Source organism: Pinus tabuliformis, chromosome 3_2, assembly GCF_031772625.1.
Source record: "Pinus tabuliformis cultivar Carrire ecotype Pingquan chromosome 3_2, CPIR1, whole genome shotgun sequence".
In the NCBI taxonomy this organism is placed as follows: Eukaryota; Viridiplantae; Streptophyta; class Pinopsida; order Pinales; family Pinaceae; genus Pinus; species Pinus tabuliformis.
The window spans coordinates 633121004-633130358 of NC_142302.1; the positions used below are offsets into that span (position 1 = coordinate 633121004).

Sequence of the window (9355 nt, forward strand, 5' to 3'; positions counted from 1 at the left end):
CATCCATGAAGGGCGTGCCAATAGGCAAACTGTTGTACCAAACTTTTGAAAACTTGTTTTACCTTGAGCATGAGGTGAAACACTTGTTTATTAATAAGCCTACTTTTGAAAAATATACAGAGGCAGATGAGATATACAGAAAAATGCTCAATATCTAATTACCAGATGAAGAAAGATGGGAAAAAATGAATGATTTACTGTAGTAAATACATAGTAAATTATAAATGTACAGTAAAAAGTGAAATAACAAAGTAAAAGGATATTGACAGGTCAGAAAGATTAAAGTGTATAAGATGAAAGAGTATCAGGTGAAAGGCTAAAGTAAAATAAAGCATCCAGCATGAAGACCAAACAACCATGCAACATAAAGGGAAAAAGATCAAAGAGCAAAGCTAATAGAACCTTAATAACAGGGACAGAAAGCAACAGTTCAATAGCGTTCTCTATCTTCTTGCAAGAAGATATTTCCTTTTTCCTAGATTAGTTCTCAATGTAGTTTGCGATATTTTGTAATTCCTTTTGTATAAATACTTCAAAATTCAAAGTATTATGCGGGATTATTTTACATTTGTTAATTTATTTTGATCTTGAACCTAAGGGTGATTGTACCATTTTCAAGTCAACAGTCTGGAGCAAGTAATAAAAGAATTTTGCTACACTATTAATGAGATGAGCCATTTTTGGTGAAGTATCTTCTTTTTGTGATTTTTTTTACCTTCTTATGTGTTTCATAATCTTAAATTTGTTCTAAATTTGAATGTGTTAACTAGAAATATCACTCAGAATTTGTTTAAGTACACTTTGTTTTGCATAGTTAGTCATTTACATGTTTTCCTCTAATACCCGGATTTGAGAACCCTTAATTGCTCTCCCATCTCGGTTGATTTCGTTCATTCCTTCCAAAGTCCATCCTAGGGAACCCTTAATTGCTCCCTGGATCCGATTTGAAACCATTCCACCATTTAGCCTTTGAGATTTGCAGTACCTCATATATCTTGCCCTGTAGACACTATTTTTAGAACTGAATCCATTCTTGTTTGTCTAACATTCGACCTCATAGCCCAATGGTAAAAGCCAAACCTTCGTTCATCTAAGTAAAGTGATCTCACCACCATATTTTAAAAACAAAACCCAAGTGCAAGTAATAACTAGCCTAAAATCATCTTAACTAAAACAAAGTTAAATTATAAAGAGAGAGCCCTCTCTAAGCATCAGGAAGGCTAGGTCCTCATCTCCAAAAGTGGTTTGTGGTTACCTTTGATTTTTCTTTCTTCATTAACTTCAAAATAAATATCAGAGTGATAACGATGGGTACACTTCTTTGCTGAATGGAAACTGCAATGTACTGTAATGTTGCTGAAGAAAAAACACCTTTAGTGCAATACAGATAAAGCTTTAACATATATTGTCATTTTTATCTCAGCAGTAGATGGTCTCATCAATATAGGTAACAAATCCGATAATTGAAAAACCAAAAGGTGAGATGCATAGATAATTTGAAATGACATATTTGGGCATACTTTATTATTGTTTAGGAATGTTAGTATAGAAAATGCAAGGTAGATTATTGCATCTTTATGTCATAGGCCAAGGATGCGAAGAAATACATAAAATATTAAATAGCATGGTATAAGTTGATTGCAGGTTCTTTTGAAACGGGAATGGAATTCTCCTTGTGCGGTTTCTAATATAGTGGGTATAACTTTAAATAAGAAGCTGATAGTTATTGGGTTGGAATTGTCTTACAATTCATGAAAAGTCTCAAATGTGTTCACTAGAAAGAGGAAAAAACATATTTACAATAGATTCAATCTCCCTTTGGAGTTGTGGAGGAATTCAAAATTTTTGGAAGGGTGAGTAATTCTATAGGTCAATTTTATCTCCTTGGATAAAATATTCATTTTCAAAGATAAGAGAGTGGTTAAAATGCTGGTAGAAACTGATCTTCATGAAAATACTAAGATTTCCTGTAGATACTAAGATTTCCCAAGGAAAAATGGATTTTAAACTAGAAGTTGGACTTCTAAACAGTAAAAGGTCCCATTTCATTGGGTTGGCTCTCATAGAATTATGTGGGAAGATTGTAGAGAGAGCAAAAAGTATGAATGGTGGTGCCTACAAATTCTAATTTGGAGGCTAGTTTGAAGTCTAGACAAGGTAGAAGAAAAAGGGCAAGCAAATCTCAAGGTGGTTGATTCAGATGTTGTTCCAACTTCTAGCTTTGGAAGGTGATAAGTGCTAGTCTAAGGTATGTGGTCCTAAAGTGGTTGAAGGAACACATGATTTTCCTATGACTTTTTGAGGTAGGTCCCCCTTTATCAATTCCTCATGCTATCAAATAGTACTAAAAGAATCCCCTTCCATTATTGGGTGTTCCAAAAAATTTTGTAACGTTAAGGAAGGTTTAGGGGACTTTAAGGCCCCCCACTGGAATTTGGGTCCATCTTTTGCTTTAGGAAATTGTGGCATTCTCTTCATGACAATTATCCATTCTTTAGACAATGCAATCTAGTATTCAGAAGCTTCATTAGATGATGTAGGGATTCGTTCTTTGTCCTATTTGGGTGGTCAGCCAGTTAAAGAGGCCTTGCAAAATAAAGGTGATGAGATGTTCAAGTAATCTTACCATCCAACATAAAAGAAATAATTTTGTGGGTGATTTTGGGGTCTGGAAGGGGGTTTAGCACTTGATCAGGATCACCACCAAGTCTCCATTGGAAGAAGCTCCAGTAACTCTAAAGCAAAGTCATGGTTTCAAAAAAAGAGGAGGGAAAGGGCATGATTGACAATCAGTGGGGCCCTTGCAGCAAGCAAAACCCCATTTCTAAATGATTTTTCAGTCATTTCTTTGAAGTTCATAAGTTGATTGATGTAGAACCAATTAAATAAGAACCTACCTAGAGAAATAAGTAAAAAGGAAGAAAGGGAATTTCAAAAAGGCTAGATAAATCCTTTGTTGCTACTCAGTTGATGTTAGATTCAGAGAGTGAGATCATAAATTGTTTAGGGAAGCTCGCCCTATATTGCTGCAAATTGAATAAGAGAGTAAGAAGCCTCTAGCCCCCTTTAAGTTTAATCACTTACTGGCTAAATAAAAAGGATTCCAAGGCTCTCGTAATCAAGAATTGAAGACATTATGATAGTAACAGTGAGGACAAAGACATGAAGCATTTCATAGACAATTTGAAAAGGGTAAAAGGTGAAGCTGCAGATTGAGCTCAAAGCTTTGTTCAAAAAGATTTAAAGGATGTCGAAAAATGAATTAAAAACCTTTGATAATAATAAAGCAAGGGTGCTTTTGAAAGATGAAATCAATCCTCTCAAAGAGTTGGAAGGGAAAACAAACCACCTTGCTAAAGAGGAAAAAGAAACTAAGATAAAAAACACAACCATCTTATTCTCTGAAAGTGACAAGAATACTAAACTTTTTCACAAGTACGCAAGTCATACAAGAAACATTAACATTACTTGGGAAAACAATAAGCTAGATAGCTCTAGGATTAATAAGTCGTTTTAGGACATGGCTAAAGTGAGAAAGCAACATTTTAAAAGTCTAATGGTCTCAAATATTTATGAGAGAAAGTGACAAGAATACTAAACTTTTTCACAAGTACGCAAGTCATACAAGAGACATTAACATTATTTGGGAAAACAGTAACCCAGATAGCTCTAGGGTTAATAAGTCTTTTAAGGAGATAGCTGAAGTGAGAAAGCAACATTTAAAAAGTCTAATGGGAACAAATATTTTTGAAATCATGAAAATTATCATGCTATTTCCGAGCATTATCAGTGATGAAATGAGCATAGAATGGAGGCAGAGGTGTCCAAAGAGGAGATAAAAGAAGTTTTAAACTCCAAAAAACTAAAAATCATATACCCAATGGATGGACAGTTAAATTTATGAAGAAGAATGTATGCTCCTTTATAATAGGCAAATATATGTTGTTGTCTGAATAACTCTACGTTTTTTTAAATTGTTTCATTTTCCATGATAGGAAGTTCATCAATAATGTTACGATTTTTTTTTGAAATCTCAGTCAACAAAGTAGCTCTACAACTGTAGTTGCATCTTCAATTTGAAAGGACCAAATATATTGATATGGACGAGACATGCCAAAGTTGGACAAACTACACATTTGATAAGGAACCAATGTCTTTCAAATCTCCTTCACAAGAGAGAGACTTATCTCTAGATGAAAAGCATTAAGTGAATTTCACTATGAAGAGGATAGCTCTTTTCATTTGGACTTACCTCATGAGAGTAATCATCCAGGGAAACAAAATTCTTTTACTTACTCCATTAGCTAGATTTGAAGGAAATTCTTCAAACTCCAAGGATTCTTCTCATTACTATCATGCACATTGATACTGCTGACATTATTTGGAACACATTATTTGCTCTTTTCCTTCCATAATTCTGGATGCTTTTATTTCCAAATGTGATGCTTCCACACTCTTATGATTGTACCCGATTTCTGTCTTCAGAATCTGCATGATACAGTTGCCTGTAGGCTCTCTTAGCATTGCAAATCAACATATTTTTCTTCAATTAGAAGGCCTTAGAAAAAGCAGGTGGAACGACTGCAAATCTGGTTCCAATTCCACTTCAAAATAACAAGTGAAAACCCCCTAAAAAGGGTTTCATAAGACGTGAATAAATCCTCGAAATTATGCATACTTATCACTAAACTGCTGGAAATGATTCCTCATTTGCAAAGGGATAACAACTCCTCTTTGGATATTTATTTGTAAGATCTGGATCACTTGTGAGTGATATCTCATGCAAGATATTTTTGGAACTTTTATAACTGAAATGAAGATTCACTTACTTTATTGCTATAGATTTTCATCCTTGGAGAAGAATGTTCCAAGCTCTTGTAAGTGTTGGATCTAGATGCCATGGTGTACAAGAGAGTGCAAGAGTGTGTAGGAGCATCTCTACCATTCATAGAAACAAAGACCTTAGTGTACATCCAATTTCCCTCAATGAAGATAACAAATTTGAGTCCTAGATGTGTTTTTTTTTTTTTTTTTTTTGAAATTTGGAAATATCCTCTTTTGATCATACACATCTAGCACTCCCAACAACATAAAACCCATGCATCTTTGCAAACTAACCAACAAGTTGTCCAAGTACTCCAAAAGTTGCATAGATGAAAACCTTTTTCTCTTGTTGCTCTTGAACCAGAAGTGATTTTTTTTGTACAAGTGTGTCTAAGAGAAGTTTCGAAATTTAGGGCTTAGAAGGTTTAGCTACAACACCAGTCATGGTGTCCCCCCAATTGTCCATGGCCTCATCCCTGCCATAATAATGGCGAAAAAAATTGAAACCACACACAGGCACAAAGTAGAAATAATAAGAATGATAACTCCTTTTAGATTCAAAACACTTTTATGTTCATGAGAATAGCATGGTGATTTTGGGGTCTGGAAGGGGGTTTAGCACTTGATCAAGATAACCACCAAGTCTCCATTGGAAGAAACTCTAATAACTCTAAAGCAAAGTCATGGTTTCAAAAAAAGAGGAGGGAAAGGGCATGGTTGACAATCAATGGGCCCTTGGAGCAAGCAAAACCCCATTTCTATATGATTTTTCAGTCATTTCTTTGAAGTTCAAAAGTTGATTGATGTAGAACCAATTAAATAAGCACCTACCTGGAGAAATAACTAAAATGGCAGAAGTGGAATTTCAAAAATGCTAGATAAATCCTTTGTTGCTAGTCAGTTCATGTTAGATTCAGAGAGTGAGATCATAAATTGTTTAGGGAAGCTCGCCCTATATTGCTGCAAATTGAATCAGGGAGTAAGAACCCTCCAGCGCCCTTTAAGTTTAATCACTTATTGGCTAAATAAAAATGATTCCAAGGCTCTGGTCATCAAGAATTGAAGACATTACAATAGTAATAGTGAGGACAGAGACATGAAGCATTTCATAGAAAATCTGAAAAGGGTGAAAGTTGAAGCTGCAGATTGAGCTCAAAGCTTTGTTAAAAAATATTTAAAGGATGTAAAAAAATGAATTAAAAACCTCTGACAATAATAAAGCACTGGTGTTTTGAAAGATGAAATCAATCCTCTCAAAGAGATGGAAGTAAAAACAAACCACCTTGCCAAAGAGGAAAAAGAAACGAAGCTAAAAAGAAGAACCATCTTTTTCTCTGAAAGTGACAGGAATACTAAACTTTTTCACAAGTACGCACGTCATACAAGAAACTTTAACATTATTTGGGAAAAAAATAAGCTAGATAGCTCTAGGGTTAATAAGTCTTTTAAGGAGATTGCTGAAGTGAGAAAGCAACATTTTAAAAGCCTAATGGCAGCAAATATTTGGGAAATCATGAAAAATATTAGGCTATTTCCCAACATTATCAGTGATGAAATGAACATAGACTTGGAGGCAGAGATGTCAAAAGAGGAGATAAAGGTAGTTTTAAACTCCAAAAAACTAAAAATCGTATACCCAATGGATGGACAGCTGAATTTCTGAAGAAGAATTTATGCTCCTTTATAATAGGCAAATATATGTTGTTGTTTGAATAACTTTGCGTTTTTTTTAATTGTTTCATTTTCCATGATAGGAAGTTCATCAATAATGTTATTATGTTTGTTTGACATCTTAGTCAACAAAGTATTTCTACAACTGTAGTTGCATCTTCAATTTGACATGACCAAAAATATTGATATGGATCAGACATCCTACAGTTGGACATGCTACACATTTGATAAGGAATAAAAGATCTATTTCTAAGTGTGGGTTTACATTAAGCTAACAAGTAGTGTTTAATGAACCGATGTCTTTCAAATCTCCTTCACAGGAAAAAGACTTATCTCTAGATGAAAAGAAATAAGTGAATTTTACTATGAAGAGGATAGCTCTTTTCATTTGGACTTCCCTCGTGAGAGTAATCATCTAGGGCAAAAAAAAAATTTCACTTACTGCATTAGCTAGATTTGGAGGCAATTCTTCAAACTCCAAGAATTCTTCTCATTACTGTCAAGCACACTGATACCGTTGACATTCTTTGGAACATATTATTGGCTCTTTTCATTCCATAATTCTGGATGATTTTACTGCCAAATGTGATGCTTCCACACTCTTATGATTGTACCAGATTTCTGCCTTCAGAAACTGCATGATACAGCTACCTGTAGGCTCTCTTAGCATTGCAAATCAACATATTTTGCTTCAATTACAAGCTCTTATAAAAAGCAGGTGAAAGGATTGCAAATCTGGTTCCAATTCCACTTCAAAATAACAAAGTGAAAACCCCCTAAAAGGGTTTTCTTAAGACGCGAATAAATCCTCGAAATTATGCATCCTTATCACTAAACTGTTGGAAATGATTCCTCATTTGCAAAGGGATAACAACTCCTCTTTGGACATTTCTTTCTAAGATCTGGATCACTTGTGAATGATACCTCATGAAAAATATTTTTGGAAATTTTATAATTCAAATGAATATTCACTGACTTTATTGCTATACATTTTCATCCTTGGAGAAGAATGTTCCAAGAACGTGTAAGCATTAGATCTACATGCCATGGTGTACCAGAGTGTACAAGAGTGTGCAGGATCATCTTTTCCATTCATAGAAACAAAGACCTTAGTGTACATCCAATTCCCATCAATGAAGATAACAAATTTGAGTCCTAGATGTGTTTTTTTTTTTTCAAAATTTGGCAATATCCTCCTTTGATCATACACTTCTAGCACTCCCAACAACACAATGTCCATACATCTTGGCAAACTGACCAACAAGTTGTCCAACCACTCTAGAAGTTGCAGAGATGAAAACCTTTCTCTCTTGTTTCTCTTGAACTAGATGTGATTTTTTTTATAGAGGTGTGTCTAAGAGAAGTTTTGGAATTTAGGGCTTAGAAGGTTCAACTACAACACCAGTCATGGTGCCCCTCCGGTTGTCCATGGACTCATCCCTACCATAACAATGGTGAAAAAAATTGAAACCACACGCAGGCACAAAATAGAAACAATAAGAATGATATCTCCTTTTAGATTCAAAACACTTTTAAGTTGATGAGAATAACATGGTGATTTTGGGGTCTGGAAGGGGGTTTAGCACTTGATCAAGATCACCACCAAGTCTCTTACAACGGCCTTTAGCTATCAAAATTGGTTTTTTTCTGTAGGAACTCGGTGGGCCTCGTAGTGTGTGAGAAGAGTGAGTAGATCATAGAGTATTTGGTTTTTGTGAGTACAGATCCCAACTATGATGTTCTGGATTGATATTTTTGTTTGTTTCTTTTCAAAATGTGCTCCATTTTCTAATGGTTTTTAATCTCTCTAGGACAGCCTTTTAAATATTAATTTGAGAAACAATTTTCTTTCTAGTTTGTAATCGCTCTGGGTGCTTTAAAACTTTTGACTGTCTGTTCTGTGCTGTTAGCTGAGCTAAGCATCCTTTGTGAATTCAACCACTGGATAGGAAATGTTCCAGCGAACATAGTTAGTTTTTCTAAAGAGTCGGAGCAACCATGAGTACTGCTCGATTTATTAAGTGTGTGACTATGGGGGATGGTGTTGTGGGAAAAACTTGCATGCTTATTTCCTACACAAGCAACACATTTCGAATGGACTATGTACCAATAATGTTTGATAACTTCAGTGCAAATGTAGTGGTGGATGGAAGTACAACGAATCTTGGCCTTTGGGACACGAAGGGACAAGAGGATTAGAACAGGATCAGGCTCCTGAGTTATAGAGGTGTAGATGTCCTCCTCTTGGCTTTCTCCTTGATCAGCAAGGCCAGTTATAAAAACATTTTCAAAAAGTGGATTCCAGAATTGAGACACTATGCACCATGTGTGCCTATCATTTTGGCGGGGACAAATTTAGATTTACAAAAATACAAACAATTTTTTGTTGATAATCTCATAGCAGCCCCGATCTCAAGAGTGCAAGGTGAAGATTTGAAGAGGAAAATTGAGGCTACAACATACATTGAATGCAGTTCTAAAATACAACAGAATGTTAAGGTTGTTTTTGATGTCGTAATCAAAGTGGTTCTTCAACCACCAAAGGAAAAGAAATGCAAAAACAAGCAAAGAACATGATTTATTCTTTAAGGGCTTTATCTATCTTTTGCCTCTGCAGAACTTCACAATGCATTATTTAATCAAAGGATGGCATAATATTTCCCAAGTATTTATGGTTTGTTACTCTATGTTCAGTATGTTGAATTTATTGTAAAGCCAGATACTCTGGAAAAAGGTCCTGGCTTTTTCATTTTATATCATTGCCTATGTGGTTATGGAGGACTGTTTTGACATATGAAAGGTCTTGATTTTTTTCATTTTATATCATTGCCAGCTGAGGTTATGGAGGACTATTTTGAAA

At 34.9% G+C, this 9355-nt stretch overlaps 1 pseudogene; it reads left to right on the top strand.

The window, feature by feature from the left end:
* Positions 1-8487: 8487 nt before the first annotated feature.
* On the top strand, positions 8488-9072 carry LOC149182215 (rac-like GTP-binding protein RAC2 pseudogene; annotated as a pseudogene).
* The last annotated feature ends 283 nt before the right edge of the window (positions 9073-9355 follow it).